Genomic DNA, 20057 nt, shown 5'->3' on the forward strand with positions numbered 1-20057 from the left:
ACTGCACTGTTGAAAACTGACCAATTTGATCTGAAATCTGACTGAGTTCCTGAACTTAATGTGACAATTTAAGGGCACATTTTAGAAGCCTGGCATGCACCAAATTCGAAAGATGCATGCACATGTTGGGTTGGCACATTCCGAGCAAATTTTCAAAGCCACCAAAATATGTGCATATCTCTCACAGCACGCACATTGCACTTGTTTCGAAATCAGGCATGATCTGGGCGGAGCCTAGGTGGGCCATGGACTTTCTGGGATGTGGCCAAGAGATGTGCGTGCAAATACATTTGCACCTGGGTACACGCCCAGGTCTAGTGCTGCATAAGTTTACTTCTGCTATGGAGGAGGAGTAAGTTAAAAAAAAAAAGAGCCATATCTGTAGGGTTTGAAGGGTCTCATCTAACTGGGGGGAATGTAGGCTATTAAACGAGGGGGGTTTAGAAGACCTAGCTGTTAACCGGGCAAACTGGTGGATGAACTGGTGAAACTGGCAATGGTATAGATGTGCGCCCCTTTTAAAATCCCCTGACTTATTCAGTAGAAGTGGGATTTATGTGGCTAGGCACGCATCCACTTAAAATTGAGCGCACAGATGCATGTGCCCAGGCTATTTTGTAACATGCGCACAAAGGGCTAGATTTTAAAAGCCCTGCACGTGTAAATCCTCCCGGATTTACGCGTGCAGGGCACTCGCACGCCTATTTTGCATAGGCCGCCAGCGCGCGCAAAGCCCAGGGACGCGCATAAGTCCCAGGCTTCATAAAAGGGGCAGGAGGGGGCGTGCCCGGGAGCGTGTCTGGGGGTCAGGGGGCAGTCCTGGCCGGGTCCAGGGGCGTGGCGATGGTTCGGGGGCGGGCCGGGAGAGCGGTCCCGAGTCCCCCAGCACTGCGGCCTATGCTGGGGGATGCGAGGCAGCGCGCGCAAGTTACGCCTGCTTCAAGCAGGCGTAACTTGCCCAACAAAGGTGGGGGGGAGGATTTAGGTAGGGCCGGGAGGGGGTTAGGTAGGGGAAGGGAGGAGAAGGTGGGGGGATGCAGAAGGAAAGTTCCCTCCGAAATCGGAGCGGCCTCGGAGGGAACGGAGGCAGGCTGCACGGCTCGGCACGCGCAGGCTGCCGATCTTGACCAGCCTTGCGCACGCCGACCCCGGATTTTATAAGATATGCGTGGCTATGCGCGTATCTTATAAAATCCGGCATACCTTTTAAAGATCTACCTCAAATTATAATATTGCCGTGTCCCTGGGTGCACCCCAGCACACACATGCCAATGTGTGCCCTCATGCGAGTTTGAAAGTTACTGTCTTATTTCTTGAACTCGTATCCGCATCTGAACTTGCAAACAAGAAGGCACACTCACTCAAAGAAACAACCTGGTGAAAGGACGTAAGAGCTGACCATATGGTATCTAACAGCAACACATTCGGTTAACCAGAAGAGGAACTGCCAGGAGAGTGTCAGTTACAGCGAGAACAGAAGAACTGACTATATCACTCACCCTTATCTTACCCTATCTTTTTCATGCTCCTCACAGGAGCTTCCAGCACAAAAGAGTCTCCATTTATCCATTGTTTCTGTGGAGTCTCAGAGCTCCAGACAATTCGCTAATTTGATCTTGTGGTTCCTGGGTTTTCAGCTGCAACAGGTTCATGCTGTTTCCAAATGAAACAGCCTCATTCCCAGCCTCTAAGTCAAAACCTGTCCCAACAGGAATTGGTTGCTGGGGGTCTCATGCACAGATCCAGACTAAGCAAGATGTTCAACACTGAGCTAGAAGCCATGCTTCTGACTCACATGCTCCCGCAAATCTTCCATGCATTGTAGGTTGCAAGAAATCGGTAATTGTCAACTTCTGTAAATTGTAATAAAACTTCTCCATAAACTCACCTTATATCTCTTGACCACTATTGCCTATGGATAAAAGAAACCTAGGGAAATGAACAGCTTTTCGATGGAGTCCCTGTTTCAGCATGGCACATCAGCAGCCATCTTGGATCCCTAGGAACAATCTTCAAATCTAAGCAGGTAGTTGCAAATTCTGCATATACTTTTACACTCAAACTTAACACCAGTTCCCAAAGGGAATGTGTATTAGGGATGTGAATCGTTTTAGGACGATTAAAATTATCGTCCGATAATTTTAATATTGTCTTAAACCGTTATGGAACACAATACAATAGAGATTCTAACGATTTATCGTTATAAATCGTTAGAATCGTGAGCCGGCACACTAAAACCCCCTAAAACCCACCCCCGACCCTTTAAATTAAATCCCCCACCCTCCCGAACCCCCCCCAAATGACTTAAATAACCTGCGGGTCCAGCGGCGGTCCGGAACGGCAGCGGTCCGGAACGGGCTCCTGCTACTGAATCTTGTTGTCTTCAGCCGGCGCCATTTTCCAAAATGGCGCCGAAAAATGGCGGCGGCCATAGACGAACACGATTGGACGGCAGGAGGTCCTTCCGGACCCCCGCTGGACTTTTGGCAAGTCTTGTGGGGGTCAGGAGGCCCCCCCAAGCTGACCAAAAGTTCCTGGAGGTCCAGCGGGGGTCAGGGAGCGATTTCCCGCCGCGAATCGTTTTCGTACGGAAAATGGCGCCGGCAGGAGATCGACTGCAGGAGGTCGTTCAGCGAGGCGCCGGAACCCTCGCTGAACGACCTCCTGCAGTCGATCTCCTGCCGGCGCCATTTTCCGTACGAAAATGATTCGCGGCGGGAAATCGCTCCCTGACCCCCGCTGGACCTCCAGGAACTTTTGGTCAGCTTGGGGGGGGCCTCCTGACCCCCACAAGACTTGCCAAAAGTCCAGCGGGGGTCCGGAAGGACCTCCTGCCATCCAATCGTGTTCGTCTATGGCCGCCGCCATTTTTCGGCGCCATTTTGGAAAATGGCGCCGGCTGAAGACAACAAGATTCAGTAGCAGGAGCCCGTTCCGGACCGCTGCCGTTCCGGACCGCCACTGGACCCGAAGGTTATTTAAGTCATTTGGGGGGGGATTTAATTTAAAGGGTCGGGGGTGGGTTTTAGGGGGTTTTAATGTGCCGGTTTTGCGATTTTACGTTTTTTCGATTTTTCACGATTTTTCACGATATTTTACCCCCCCAAACGGCAACAATACGATTCCCTCCCCCTCCCAGCCGAAATCGATCGTTAAGACGATCGAGGACACGATTCACATCTCTAATGTGTATACTTTCACTGTGAAAACTGCTTGGAAGTACTTTCAGAGATTTCCATCTAATTTTTCATGCATACTTTTTCTCTGCAAAACTACAAAAGTTTATGCCTATCCCAATCTAACCCCATCTCTGAGTCCACCTACTTTTCCCACAGGTAAATACAACAAATTGACCTTATTTGTCGCGCTTTGCACATTCCTTTTAAACAAACGGATGTGCATTAATTTAAAAGGATGCTGTACATCAAAATGGCACCGCCTGCTGGGATGAATGTGCAGGACTTAATTAACTGCCAGTGCACATGTTATAAAATCTGTGGGCCACACACACATACGCGCCGGATTTTATAATCCGCGTGCGCATGTGCGGCAGCACACGCAAAGGGGGGACTTTTGCAATTTCAACAGGGCGATGAATTCCAGCCTTCCCCAGTTCTCTCCCAGTCAATTCCAATTAAGGAGCGGACTGGAAGGGAACTTCCCTTCTCCCCTACCTAACCTTCCTTCCCCTTCCCCTCTCCTCTCCTCTCCTCCCCACCCCCTAAACCCTACCTATTCTTTTTTTTTGTTTATTTTATTACTTACTTCAGGGCCCAACCTGGCACTTATGCGTGTACCAGCGTTTATGCGAGTGGCTGGGCCTCTTTGAAGATTCGCCCGGCATGCAGGGCTCAGCCACGTGTGGAAATGCTGGAATTTACATGTATAGGGCTTTTAAAATCTGCCCTTAAGTCTCTACATCCAACCTGGATCTGGTTTGAGATCCTGGCATCAAGGATCTGGCATCCAGGCTGGACTGTAGAATCAGGCCTGGGCCTGGGCCGAGCCACAGAATTGTGCCTGAGTTCAGGCCAAAGCTCCAGCAACTGGACCTGACATCAGGTCCTGGCTGTGTCCTTGGGCCTGGGCCTAGCCCTGGCCTAGGCTGAGGCCCAGGCATCAGGCCTGAGTCCTGGTTGAGGTTTCAGCCTCAGGACCCGGCCACCAGGCCATGCTGTGGCATCGGACTTGTGTCCAGTCTAAGGCCCTGGTATTGGGACCTGGCCTCCAGGCTGGGCTGTGCATCGGACCTGGGTCCGAACTCCAGCCTAAGCCATGGCCCAGGCATTGGGACCCAGCCTCCAGGCTGGGACCCTGTGTGGGGTCTATGTATAGCCAAGGCACTGGTGTTGAGATCTGGCTTCCAGGCCAGGCCGAGGCTTCAACCTGGACCTAGGCCTCACTAGCGGATTCCCACTAAACCGGGTAAGTGTGGGCCGGGGGTATCCAGGCCCCAGCACTTTTCCAGGTGAGTGGGAGGGAGGAACAAGAGGCCTTGGGAGACCCCATTTTCATTTTTTGGTCCATTTTGTGGGTTTTTAAAAAATATTTGATTCATTTTTTTTTCACACTAATGCAACAAATCAAATGCTTGGGAAAGCTGCAGGCTGAGACCATCCCACCTGCAGCAGAATGAAAGAGCATGTGAGCCTGGGTGAGAGAGACAGGAAATGTGTGTGTGAAGCTGCCTCTGTGTGAGTGTGGACTGTGTGTGTGTGTGTGTGTGTGTGTGTGTGTGTGTGTGTGTGTGTGTGTGTATATGAGAGAGAGAGAGAGAGGAAGCCTGTGTTAGGGAGTATTATGTGTGTAAGAGATTGGGAGCCTATGTCCGTCTGTGTGAAGCAGTGTATGTGTGTATGTGTTTGTGTTGGGTGTGTGCACAAGAGACAGAGACAGGGAGCTTATGTGAGGTTGGGTGTGTGAACGAGAGAAAGAGAAACGTGTAAAGGGGTGGGTGTGTGATAGAGGAACAGAGGGAACCTGTGTGATGGGGTGTGTATCTGTGAGAGAACGAGAGAGCGCCTATGTGAGGATGTGAGTGAGAGAGAGAGAGAGCTTGTGTGAGGGTGTGTGTGTGAGAGAGAGAAAGAGTCAGAGGGAGACTGTGTGAGCGGCTGTATGAGTGAGAGGGTCAAAATATAGGAGAAGAGGACTGGGGAGTGGAGAAAGAGAAGGAAGAGGTGGGGAGGGGAGGGAAGGGGAGTGAGAGGGGAAAGGTAATGGGGAACAGAGGAGTTGGGGCTTGAGAGGGCAGAGTGAAAGGGGTCTGACTAGGGGAGTAGGGAGAAACGATGGAAGGGACACTTATATTGTACTTCTAGGGGAATTCTGCTCAAAATATTTAAAACTCTGCATCTTTGAGTAATAATTTTCTGCATTACATTTTACATTAATTACTCAAAGACTGATGTATATTATGTTATTTTTCCCAATATAAAGTATGCAGAATTTAAAATTTTGTGCACAGGATTCCCCCAGGAGTACGTGTAAGTGTAATAGCCTAGATTTAAACACAGAAGCAGGTATTTTACAGAATATGTGCACATACTCTGTTTAAGAAAATATGTACTTGGAATCACCAATTAACCAGAACTTCCACCAATTCACCCAGAACCTCCATCAGTTAATTATGAGCCTCCAGCATTTCACCCTGACCCCCAACCACTCAACTCAGACCTTCCACCCAAAAACTGTATACAAAAGAGAGGTCAATTTTCACTTTCACCAGTTAGTTGGTAAGTTAGCTTTCAAATACATTGGGTAAAGTATGCATACATGTCGCCTACAAAATGGCAACTTATGGGCATGCTACCAAATCCCACCCTGTGGTTTGTTTTTCCATGATAACATTTATGTATGAAAGAGCAGGTACACACATACACTCAATGTTTCCAAAATAGCATATATAAATCTAAATAAAAAAAAAAAATATATATATATATATATATATATACTAGATAAGGGAGCCCTGACCGACGTGCCGCAAATGCGCAGTAGAGAGCAGCTCTACCGCGCATGCGCGGGCAAGCACGTCGGTCAGAGCGGAGCGTGCCTGAAAAAAATGGCGCTGGGCGGAGCAGTAGCAGTGGCGGTGGCGAGGAGCAGCGGCAAGGAGCAGTAGAGCGGCAGTGGCACGCGCGAGGGATGGACCACCCCCCACCCCCCCGGAGATCTTTCGTCTGTGCCATCCGAGGGAAGGGGTTGTGGATGAACTGAAAGGGGAGGGAATTGAGAGAGGGGGAGTGACTGAGGGGAGCATGAGGGGAGGGGGGAGGGGAGAGAGGGAGGGGAGAGGGAGAGAGGGAGGGGAGGGGGGAAGGTGAGAGGGAGGGAGACTAGAGGAAGGAAGTGAGAGGGACTAGAGGAGGGAAGTGAGAAGGACTAGAGGGGGGAGGTGAGAGGGATTGGGAGGGAGAATAGAGGTGGGAGGGAGAATGGGGAGAATAGAGGTGGGAGGTAGAATGGGGAGGGGAGGTGGAAGGGAGAATGAGGGGGAAGGAGAATGAGTGGGAAGGAGATGGACCAAAAAATTTTTTAAAATGTAGCCCATTGTTACGGGTTTAACGGCTAGTATATATATATATATGTGTGTGTGTGTATATATTTATATATATATATATATATATATATATATATATATATGTGTGTGTGTGTATATATATTTATATATATATATATATATGTGTGTGTGTGTGTGTGTGTGTGTGTGTGTGTGTGTGTGTGTGTGAATATATATATATATATATTTATGTGTGTGTGTGTGTGTGTGAATATATATATATATATATATATGTATACATTTCCTTCTGCTGAAATCCATCCACAAGTACATTTATGAGGATATAGAAATGACAGTGATTCTTGAAACTATTATCAATCCCTGTCAAGCAAATTCACTCTGAAAAGCATTTCATACATTATCTGTACATTTCAGAACACGCTTTGGCAACATTTAAATGAATGGGCATTAATTAATGCTGCATTACCTTACAATGGAATTTTTATGGAAATACAAATTGCATCCTCCACATTAAAGTCAAATGACTTTAATTAAAGAAAACACACTTTCTCCTAGATTAACATTTTGGAGCAAATTTCATTATTTATACAATTCTGCAAGCTGTCAGGTAATTTTTTTTTTTTTTTGCAAAACATTTTCTTGAAAATTTACATTTGTGAGTTAAACAGAGTTAACCTGTATACTTCAATGCATCTGTAAAAAAAAATATAGTGTGGTTTATTAGGTCCTCTGCACCCTGTTCCTAGGGGATTGTAAGGAAAATCAGTCCCTGATAAATCCCCCTCCCCACCCAGGAAGAATTAAGTTTGCAAGAAGGGAAAGCATGCAAAGACCTGATTTTGTGAATGTTTTCCAACATGCATTTGTAGAAGGGGGTGCTAGGGCTCTTATATTACAAGATTGAGTGGAACTATGCTGTGCCACAGTACGACTTTTCCACTTGCAACATAATCAAACCTCTGGGGCATGACTGCAAAGAAAAGAGAAATTTTCTGAAAAAGAGGAGAAAAGGCGTCCTGAAGAATAAGACATTTGATTTAAGACTGTCTGTCTCTGACAGTGTGTGTGTGTGTGTGTGTGTGTGTGTGTGTGTGTCCATATGCGCATGGGAGTGAGGGGATATGAGGGGCATGTAGGGGAGGTCCTAGGTTCATATCTAGGGGGAGGTATATGGAAAGGGTTTTGGGCAGGGTTGTACAGTGGTATGGCTGTTTCAGTTTTTTTCTTTCCATCTGTCTCTGTCTGCTTTTCTTGCTCTGGGCCAAGCTAGTAGGGACAAGAGACTTTTGGAGTGAAATGATACCAACATCCCACAGCCTCTAACGGCCTCCTATAGAAACCAATGGGGATTTTTTTTTTTTGGAGAGAAGCATTCTCCAAATATACTGATACCTTAGAGGAAAGGTGGGATAGTGGAGGTATGATAAAGGCATTGAAATACTTGTGAGGTATTAATGAACAGAAGATGGGTCTCTTGCAACAGAAAGGAGATGCTGGAATGAGGGGTCATGGGATGAAGGCGAAAGGAGATAGACTGAGGAGTAACATAAGGAAACATTTCTTTACATAAAGAGGGGTGGATGCATGGAACAGCCTCCCAGTGGAGGTGGTAAGACAAGAATGGGACAAGCACAAGGGATCTCTGAGGGAGTGGTAGACAGGGGTACTAGGTGATCACCTAGAGCACTACCATTCCGGGGAGGTTCAGAGATGGCTTCTCCTCCTTCCCACCCACACCAAGGCACTAAAGATGAAGAAGAATAGTGGGCCTATGGACCGGAAGAGAAGATGCTACTGTCCTTATCAGCACAAGAATGCCTGGATAATCAGCTGGCATGGCGATGAGAAGAAGGGGCCAAGCAGCAGGCCCACATGTTATTAGATGGAAGAGAAGCAGCGAGACTCTGCGTAGTCATGAGGAGAAGCAGACACTGCCACCCTCTTCCCTGTGGTCCAGAGCAGGAGAAGCAGTGGGCCACACACAGGGAGGTGTTATGAAAGTGGACCCCTGTTTCGAGGTAGTCAGCTACCGTCGAAGGGCGAGGCCGCTGGACAGGAGGAAGTTGAATGAAGACTTCACCCTGGAAGCACGCAAACCCCCCCCCCCCCCCTCCCCAGGAGGAGCCTGTAGGGATCCGGCCGCTGGGACTTAGGAGACTCCTCTGAAGACTGAAGAAAGGTCTGGATGCAGGCACCTCCTGCAGGTCATGGGTTCCAGACGGCTGGCACCTCCAGCAGGTCGTAGCAGTCTGAGGACGGAGTCGTAGAAGAGTCCAAAGCCGGTCCAGGGGTTTGGTACACAGATGAGGTCAAAATCCAGTCCAGGGTCTAAGCAGGAGAATGGTCCAAAGCCATACCAGGATCTAGCCAGGAGAAGGGGCCAACGCCGTACCAGGATCAAGCCAGGAGAAGACATGTCCACCAGTCCAGAAGTCAGAAGCCAAGAATCAATCCACGGAGCAGGAAAGCAGAGCGGGACGAAGAACCAGGAACAGAGAACACAGGAGCAAACTCAGGCAGGAACCTCAATACCAAGGCAAGGTCTGAGAACCAGACCTTGCCTTAAATACAGGATGTTGGAGGCGGAGTTTCTGGGAGGACCATGACAGTTTCCTGTCATGGCCCCTTTAAGAACAGTCTTCAGCCGCGCGCGCGGCCCTAGAGGAAGTGATGGGGGCGGAGCCAAACCCCGAGGAGCCAGCCGGCCAGAACAGACACGGCAGCAGCCGCAGGCAAGAGACAGAAGGGCCGCCTGCCCCACAGGAGCCCCGACCGACTCCCGAAGCCCCAGGTACTTATTTTCCTTGCATCTGCCGGCCCGGTCTAAGCCGCGGTCCGCGGCCGGCGGTGCTAACAGGAGGAGCCAGAAGCAGAGCATCGGCAGCCTTCAAAGCCCATTGGACTCTTCCTCTATTTTTTTGGATCACAAGAGCTGAAAGAGGAAACTGTTTCTGCCACATGTGCTTTCTGGGATTGGGGGAGTGAGTGAGTGAAAGAGTGAGTGTGTGTGTGTGTGTAAGTTTGAGAGCATGCATCTGTGAATGTGATTGAGAGATGTGTGTGTGTGTATACAATTGAAAGCATGTGTTTGTGTGTGTGTGTGAGTGATAGCATTTTCATATGTTTATTTCATTATTTGTTATTCTATTCATCTCCTGTTTTAAAATGTTTATTCTTTTTATTAGAATATGTCGCGACCCTGGGTGTTGACACTGTTGCTCCCTACTGGAACAACTGGATTTGAGGCAAGAGTACTATCAGGTAGAGGTACTTGAAATGTTCTCAATGAGAGAAATGGCTGAGGCAGGACTAACCCATTTCCTCCCTGATGGATCCCCAAAATACCCAGAAATATCCTCTATTTCCTAGACATAAAACAAACTGAGGTCCCTCATGAACCAGAAGATAAAATTCACACCAGGCAATAACTCCATATTATATTTTATGTTTAATGAAATACCCTGCGACAAAAAGTATGGGGGAGGGGGTTTTGCACAATACAGAGTTACAAAAGGGATCACCCCTTTGTGCAACTGACATGAGTTTTTGCTTCCTACCTTTTATTATAACTCATGGTTGACAAACATTACATTCACTAAAGTAAGCCAGCAACTTACTTTTCCTGTATTCACTGTCTTCTAAGGCTCTTGCAGCGCAGTGCAAGTCCCTGATGCAGAGTTTACTCTAAACATAGCACTATATCGGGTCTCTGTCTCTACAGCTGCCATCTTTACAACTGAAGCCAAAATTGAACTACACTTGAGGGAAGTAATTTTTCACTATTTTTAAGATCATAGAAAATGTAAAAAATGAATTAAAAAATGAACTGAACTATTATTTGGAGAATTATGATTATTTATGACCCAGTGAAAGCACAAAGAAGTAAAATCTAAAGCTTCCCTGCACTGGTGTTATTCTAGTCCTTTCTACTGCACTATTGAATGTGTTGTGAATTTTGGTGCATGCTAGCAGCAATAACAACAATATTGAGTGCTATTTTTTGGTGACACTAATAGCAAGTGCATTAAAATATTGACTCCATTCTGATTGGATGATTGTCACCTAAAATTACTCCAGTATGGCGCAGAAAATTCATTAAATTGCTAAATTGTTGTTAAGGGTGTCAGCAAGCAAGCAAGCCACAGTGCAAAGTCAGTTGAACACTGCTGGTCTTCTCTGCACATAAAAAACATGTCCGTCAAAGTATGTCAGAAACACAAAGTATATTATTACAACGGCTGTCTGGATTAGCAGCATTCTCAGACCCCCCCAACTCCAACCCGGAAATGGCAACCGCTCTCCCAAATTCAACAAACATCAAAACACCCAATAACACAGGCCAAAGAACATGAAAGTTACTGACATCAGCTGATGTTTCGTCCTGGGACTGCATCAGGGGATCCAACACATGCTATTAGGGAAAAAAAGAAGAGCGTAGCTTTCAGTACAGTTCTTGCATTCGTACAAAAAATGTCTCACTGGATCAAAATGTGTTCTTCTTCCAACCCACTTTATAGGCATGCGCAAATACCATAACTCAGTCCATCGATAATGGTACGTGGGGTTGAAAGCCGTCATGCCACGGGTCTAAAAAAAGAACAAAAACAAGAAATAGCAATGAAAATTTGCCACAGTAAAACCTAGACTAATCATGAAAACCATGAAAAGTCATGTTCAATGTTTAAACCAAAAGGGATAAGCGTTTTCAAGCAGTAAATCCATCTTTCTTCCTGTTGCAGTATAAAACTTTCTTGAACAAAAACTTCCCCATGACTCATTTCAATGTTGTGCTATTGAGTCATTTACTCCAGATTGGCGGGGGGTGGGGGGGTAATTATGCTTGTTTTCTACTGCGCAGGAACAAAAGTGGATTTACTGCTTGAAGATGGTTATCCACCCGGCGCTCTCTATCCAGAGACCGACACTAAGAATGGGGATTGCACAGCATAAATTAAATTAGCTTTTACATTCAAAAGTAAAGCTGCAGAGGATTCAGGCCTTGCTGGTAAGGATTATTCTCCATTTCACCAAAGCAAACTTTTAACAAGCACAGAAAAGCCTTGTAAACAGCCAAGTAAAATAAGAAATGATGTTTTTTTTCCCTCCTTTATACTTACCCCCCCCCCCCCCCCCCCCCCCCCCCCTTAGCTTGGATCCTGGAGTCGGAGCACTGGCAAACGCACACCGTCTGGACCAAGTGCAAGGAATCTCCACTTAACACAAATCTTTAATATTCACAAGAGCACTGCCAAGTACCAAATGTTGCTGACAAAAAAGCCTTGCCACAAATTCTTCTCCGTCATGAATCTCTGTGGGGTCTGCAAGTAATTCCTCTCCTTCCAGAGCAGTTGCTCTCCACCTGGCATTCATGTGTACCCTGGCCAGTCTGGTTTTCAGGATATCCAGATATATATATTTGCATATAATGCATACAAGTACACCTTATGCATAATTATTGTGGCATGGGGGGGGGGGGGGGGTAGTGACCAGAGGACCAGGATAACCAGGTTTCCTACATCATTTCTGCAATCATGGTTCCTGCCTCACTTAATTCTCCCTACATCTTGCACATTACCATATGCTTCGATTTTTATTTTAATTCTCTATTCTTTTTGAAATGATACCTACTGATCTTACTCCATGGACTTCTTCCGTATCTGAGTCATTTATGCTGCCAGCCCATCTGTCTGTCTTTCATTAGCAGGAGCTCACTTTCTACTATTTTATTACTCAGTCTCTTCATTTTTTTTCTCTCATTCCCATCACTCTTATTTTTCGCTCTGATTAGGGGTTCAAGTATCCTTCTGAAACATCCTAATTAGCTTTCTAAGACTGCAGCCTATTAGAGATTCTTCTAGTTGACGCTCTTCCATGTTATGCTTTGGAATGGGATACGCATCTTTTATTAGATTCATGTTTCCTCCTGCATTAAGCCTCAAGTCTCTGGTACATCTGCTTGCAATCATTTTCTTCTTCTGGAAGCTGGAAGGTATCATATATGGCCTGCACGCAGCAACACCGGCTATGATGATGAATAATGTTATCGTGTCTTCATCATTTTTCTCCTGAGACCTGTTGACTTTCAGGTAAAAATGTGACTCCTTTGTCAAAATCATTTCTGAACATCTTCCTGCTTGCCCTGCAGATTCATAGTCTATGGCAGGCTTTAGGTGGGTCTGTTGTTTAGTTCTCTTGCTTTTATTTCAGAGATTTGTTTTGGCACAGTCCTCTCCAGGCAAAGCAGCACATAATGTGATATTATTGGAAACTTGACTGCAGGACAGCTTCCTGCAGCTGGTCAGTGGGAAAACCTGAAACTAAATGACACCCTGGTCTGAAAATGTACAGCAGCCCCCACCCCAAAAAAATATTGATCTCTAATATAAAATTACATTTCCTTTGCAAGCAATGGGGGGTCAATAATATTTCATCATTATCAATGAATTTATGGATTCATTTAACCAAAGCAACCTGCCATCAAATCAAGTTAAAGAATCAAATCGGAATGAGGAGCTTCCACATTTCATTACCATTCAAGGTCAAATTTGGTCAACTTACATAGAAACACAGTAAGATGGTAACACAGAATTATAGTAATGTAGCCACAAATAAAGACTCAAGTGGTCCACCCAATCTGCCTAGTAAGTTATTTCTTTAGAGTAGTAACTGCCACTTAAGAACATAAGAAGAACATAAGAACATGCCATGCTGGGTCAGACCAAGGGTCCATTAAGCCCAGCATCCTGTTTCCAACAGTGGCCAATCCAGGCCATAAGAACCTGGCAAGTACCCAAAAACTAAGTCTATTCCATGTTACCATTGCTAGTAATAGCAGTGGCTATTTTTTAAGTCAACTCAATTAATAGCAGGTAATGGACTTCTCCTCCAAGAACTTATCCAATCCTTTTTTAAACACAGCTATACTAACTGCACTAACCACATCCACAAATTCCAGAGTTTAATTGTGCATTGAGTGAAAAAGATCTTTCTCCGATTAGTTTTCATAGAGGTTACCCCGAGTCTTCTTTAAAGGATAGTAATTGTCGCTCCATACAGGTTACTCCAGGTAACAAAGGTTACGCCCTATTTTCATTTGCATCCTTTACCCACTAGGGACGCTCTGTGTTTATCTCATACCCTTTTCAATTCCATTACCGGTTTTGTCTTCACTATGTCTTTCAGGCGGACTTTCCATTCATTTACCAGAAGTTCTACAAAGAAATATTTTCTAACATTGTTTCTGAGTGTACCCCCTTGGAGTTTAATATATTGACCCCTAATTTCTTTCCATTAGAAAAGGTTTGATTCTTGTGCATCATTAATATTTTTAAGATATTTAAAAGTTTGTATCATATCTCCCCTATTTCTCTTCTGCAGTGTATACATATTCAGGTCCTTCAGTCTCATCTCATAAGGTTTTTTTATGCAGACCCCATAACATTTTGGTTGCCTTTCTCTCGACAGCTTGCATTCTGTCTTTATCCTTTTTTAGAGAGCGTCTCCAGAGCTGAACCCAGTATTCCAGGTGAGATCTCACTTTTGCATTGAATCCCAGCTGCCAAACCTTTGACCTCTTCTTGAGCTTTTTTAGATCATTTTTCATTTGCTCTCCTCCTTCAGGTATATGAAAACTGTTGTAGATAATATTAGTGTCATCTGCAGAAAGACAAACTTTTCCTTCTAACCTTTGTACAATATCACTCACAAAGATATTGAACAAAACTGGCCCCAGAACCAATCCTTGAGGCACTCCACTTATCACTCTTCTCTCATCATTTACCGACATTTACCGACATTCACTGTCATCTATCCGTCAACCAATTTGTAATCTATTTCACTACCATGGGACCCATTCCCAGGCTTTTCATTTTTTTCATTAGCCTCCTACGTGGGACCGTATCAAAAGCTTTGATGAAATCCAGATAAATCTTATCAACTGCTCATCCTTGATCTAATTCTCTACTCAACCAATCAAAAAGAGAATTAAATGATAATTAAGAAATTGATAGAAAACAATGGGTTTCCAGCTATTGAGCTGCTACATTTATTGTTTTTAACAGGTTGGAGGTCGAGAAAGGTGAAAAGAGGAAAGACAGTAATTATAGGGTAACACAACAGGGTAACATAACGCCTTAACTACTACTGATGTTCAGTGCATCTCTGGCCAATGACAAATTTGTGTTTTTTGTCATGAAAGCTCCAATAACTGATTATTCTTTAATGTGTTATGAAAGAACTAAATGGAGCACTTGAGGATAAATGGCAAAGGATATTATTCATGAACGTACAGTCTTGTTATACTTATGCAGTTTCTTGGGCTTACAGGATAGAGTTCAACATGCAGATAAAATTACATTAGAAAAATAAGTATTTCGTTTCTCCTCTCTTGGACATGGTAGGGACTAAGTTTTTGGGGAGTAGGACATGCTACTTACTTTACTTTCTCCCCTTTTGTTTATAGATTTTACTTACAGTTTAGGTTTTATTCCAGTCCTGACTTCCACCTCATTACTTCAGAGGAAACTCAACATCTTCCCTTTCTGGGCATCTTTCTTTCGAGAAGGTCTATTAAAATACTTCCTCTGCATCTTTAAGACATACTTTCTTTTCAAATCACTATCTAAGGATTCTTTCTCTCCTGGCTCCCCAAGATTACTCTTTCTATCTTCTCAAGGATCGATAAAATAAAAAAATGAATAAACAACTCCATCACCAACAACAACACACACACCCAAACCCCAAAATTGCTTTGGAAAACTACATCAACATGGACTAACTTCGACACTGCATCCTCTCTGGAAATCCAAAATATAATCAAAAAAATGAATCCAGCAAACCATCCCATTGATAGTATCCCCATTCAGACAATTAAACTGATTGTAAACTCAATAAACAAAACAATAACAGACATAGTCAACCTTTCCCTCACTGAAGGGAAATACCCTAAATGCTTAAAATCAGCAATCATCAAACTGTTAATAAAAAAGAACAACCTAGACCCGGAGAACATTCAAAACTACCGACCTGTATCAAACTTATCGTTGATTGCAAAAATCTTAGAGAAAATCGCTCAAACCCAACTCTCCGACTACCTCGATACGAACAACATTCTTCACCCCTCTCAATTCAGGTTCAGGAAAAACTTAAGCACAGAATCTCTCCTGCTCTCACTAAATGACACAGTGCTCAGAGGATTTGACAAAGGACAAAGCTACCTAATAATCCTCCTGGATCTATCAGCTGCTTTCGACACAGTCAACCATTCCATCCTAATCAACAGACTATCTGAAATAGGAATCATGGGTAACACACTAAAATGGTTCTCCTCTTACCTACACACAAAGAAATTTCCAAGTAATGTTCAACAACAACCTCTCGAATAAAGTAAACCTCAACATAGGAGTACCACAAGGATCCGCTCTATCAGCTACACTCTTCAACATATACCTTCGCCCTATCTGTCATACTCTAGAATGCCTTGGTTTGACCCACTTCCTATATGCTGACAATATACAAATACTAGTCCCTATACAGAATACTCTGGAAGATACATACGATAAAACAGCTATCTATTACTTTCGGAAATCAAAAAGCAACTAAATGACCTGAAACTCATAATAAACATTGATAAAACTGAATTAATCATCCTAGACAAAAACAACACCACCCTCATGAAGCCACTCAAAACAGAAAATCCAAAAACAGTAATCTCACCTGTCACCCATACGCGAAATCTAGGAATCACCATTGACAAAGAACTATACTTCAAAACCCATATAACCAACAAGATAAAGGAAGGATATCACAAACTACTAGCACTCAGACATCATAAACCATTCCTTACACAAGATGATTTCAGAACAGTCCTGCAACTACTCATATTCTCCAGCCTAGACTACTGCAACACCCTACTCCTTGGACTACCTTTCGCTACCATCTCCAAATCCTACAGAACACAGCCGCCAGAATTCTGACAGGATCAGAAAAATATGAACACATCACACCAACACTCATCTCATTACACTGGCTCCCAATAAAATACCAAATAGAAGTGCTTAGAACCTGTATAAAATAATCATAGGACAACAAAACAATTGGCTAAGCAAATCCATTGTAATACACACTCCAAAATGGAACCTATGATCAATGAATAAAGGCCTCCTCAAAATCCATCATGCAAGAACCACTCGACTGAACACAACACGTGAGAGAGCCCTATCCATCGCCTGCCCCACACTATGGAACTCAATACCAATTGGAGTAAGAATTCAACCAAGCATCAAAATGTTCAAAAAAGAACTGAAAACCTGGCTGTTCACCAGAGCCTACTCAAATTCACTCATCCAACCAGCCCACCAAGTACACACGCAACCCAACAACAAGAAAAATGCTACATCCCTAGATCTACCAAAGAACTCTTAACAATGGATTACCCAACAGACCCCATATAGTATATATTACCTCATCTGAAAGATACTTTGAATTGTTAAACCCCCTGCTGTTACAGATCCAAATGCATAATATCTCACCCAACCTATACACCTTCCCCTCTCCCTCACTTATTAACCCAAGCCTAACTGTAACAACAGCATATATGTAATATTTTTGCTGTATGTAAGATCTTTACTGTATATAATGAGCCTTACAATTAATAACTATGATATATAATCAACTTACACTACATGATAAGATACTGTGATGATGTTTATACAACCTGTTTCTGGATTCTGTAAATCATTCTGATGGTGAAACCGAATGACGGTATACAAAACACGATAAATAAATAAATAAATAAATAAATAAATAAATATATGAATTGCTTAATCAGATCCCCCTTCCTCTCCCTATGGTCATAGCATCATGTAGGAACCTTCCCACTCTGGGATAAGTTCCAGAACTCCTCTCTCCTCTCTCCTCTCCAGCTTCTAAAGAGCCCTCTATTCCTCAGGAGAAAGGTGAGAGCTAGCCTCTGATGTTCTTACCCTACCAAGTTAAATTCTATAACTTTCCTCACTAATAGGATCATTTTCCAACTCGTATTATGGCATTTTTGCATGTTTTAAGGCATTTACACGTGCGAAAAACCTTAACTCATGGTGCGATGCTAATTTTTAAAAGGGGAGGGATTGGGCGGAGTCGGGGGTGGGAATTTTGTAAAAATGGGTTGGCTTCACAAAGTGCAAAGCCATAATGCATGATATCACACAGTTTTAATGCCAAAAATAACGACACCTTTTTCATTGGCATTAAGGTGTGCTATGTAATGTCATATGCCCATAACGGAAACTGCAATTTTTTTTCGCAAATTCTGTTTTTGGCATTTTTAGGCTGGGGGAAGGGCCTGAGATGTGGGGGAGGAGAGAGAGAGAGATGTTACGCAGGTAGAGAGTCCATCAAGCTAGGTTTAGAGAACATTGTTCAAATCTCATCTTTGTGTGGGTTTCCACACTCCGAAAGACAGCAAATCTTCACTAGAGTGCACTGTTCTGTTCGTATGCCTCACTCTGCATGTCAAAGTGGCCCCTAACCTCTACACTACTACCTAAACCTCACCTCGAGTTACTAGGTGGGCCTCCTATAGTAGCATAAATAGCTAACTACTACACAGCTATAAACCTGGTGAGCAGGTGAAATGCAGCAGAGATTTAGAAGGGGGTTCATTCATCATTTCTGTCATGTGCCTGTTCCCTCTCCAACCTCTCTTTTGGCTCCTGACACTTAATTACACTTAACTCCTGCCCTGACCAGGCGCTAAAAAGCCCACTTAAAGAAAAACATTACCAAGAGCAGGGCTCTCTGCATTGCCCATGAATAGTTAATTGCCCCCTTTTCAAGGCATTAGAATGGACTCGTGCTAAACCAGCTGCAGCTTTTTGAGAGGGTTTGTGCATGTGTTTTTTTCCCCACTAACCACATTATTACAATCACGCATAAGATTAGTGAGGAAAAATATGCATAATATCACACACACAAACCCACAGTAGGTCTACCACAGCTTATTACATCGGCCCCTAAAGTTCTGTGATAGCACCTACTAGCAGAACACAAACACTACATCTTCACCCTCTGTATCTTATTAATGTTATTAAATTGATTTATATTCCACCTTTTGGGCACTTCAAAGCAGATTACATTCAGTTACAATTGGTATTTCCTTGTCCCCAGAGGGCTTACATTCTAACGGACTGATTTACTAAGGCTTTTCTCCCAATCTGTATCTATGGGGGAAAAAAAAAAAAGCTTAGTAAATCAGGTTTGTATCTCAGGTAATAGAGGGCAAAGTGACTTGGCCAAAATATTAATAAATCAGGTTTGTATCTGAGATAATGGAGGGTGAAGTGACTTAATCAAAAATGCACAAGTTTGCAAAAAGGGACTGGGAGTGGGTGTGGTCTGGATGAGGCATGGGAGTGTCAGGCCTGGCCAAGAAATGTGTGCTTAAATTCTTATGCATCCTTGCATGCACCGGGGCAACCACGTAACTTTATTTCTGCTATGGCTGACATGTAAGTATTAAAACAAAAAAATCTAGGCTCATCAGCAGGGTTTTAAGAGTCAGGGCTAAGGAATGGGGGGGGGGGGGGGTTGCTACTCCTAACCCTTAACTGGAAGAACTGGGAACAAACTGGGAAAACTAGCTATGGCATCGGCATGTCCTTTGTAAAATTATCCCACTTACGTGGTAGAAGCGGTATTTGCATGCACATGCACACGTCCATTTAAAATTGTGCATACAAGTACGCACATCCAGGCTATTTTATAACATACACACAAATATGCGCGTATGTAATAAAATGGATGCGTCCCTGGATGCAAGCTGGAAACATGCTCACATGTGCACTCACATTTATTTATTTATTTATTTATTTATTTAAAGGCTTTTATATACCGGAGTTCATGTACTAGTACATACCACTTCGGTTTACACAGAACCCAGTTTAATAGTTATCATCCCTGGAAGTAAGGCTTGTATTTTAGGTAATGGAGTGTGAAGTGACTTGACCAAAAGGTTAGTAAATGAGGCTTATATCTGAAGTAATGGAGACTGAAGTGACTTCACCAAAATCTTAATAAATCCGGTTTATATCTTAAGTAATGGAGAGTGAAGTGGCTTCACCAAAAGCTTAGTAAATCAGGATTATATCTGAGGTAATGGAGAGCAAAGGCCTAGATTCATCATCCCTGCGGAATGATGAGCTGCCATGGTAAAGGGAGTGAGGGGCGAAAAAAGGGGTGGGGTCACTGATGTGCAGCCGGCCGCATCACGGCGGTGCAGTATCGCCTGCCACGGTGCAGCCATGCCGCACACTATTCCCCCCATAGAGCCACGCTAAAAGGTAGTGCTATTTCCTGCACTACTGCCGGTGATAATGTCCAAAACATTATCGCCGGCAGCAGTGCCGCCACCCCATTTCCCTAAACCCCTCCCAAACTCCTCCCTAACTCCACCCCTTCCCCTAATTTTAATTTTACCGCCATGATAATGGGCTATCACACCTTAGAAAATGACCCTGGAAGTGACTTGACCAAAATCTTA

This window comes from Rhinatrema bivittatum, chromosome 3 (assembly GCF_901001135.1).
Source record: "Rhinatrema bivittatum chromosome 3, aRhiBiv1.1, whole genome shotgun sequence".
Taxonomy (NCBI): domain Eukaryota; kingdom Metazoa; phylum Chordata; class Amphibia; order Gymnophiona; family Rhinatrematidae; genus Rhinatrema; species Rhinatrema bivittatum.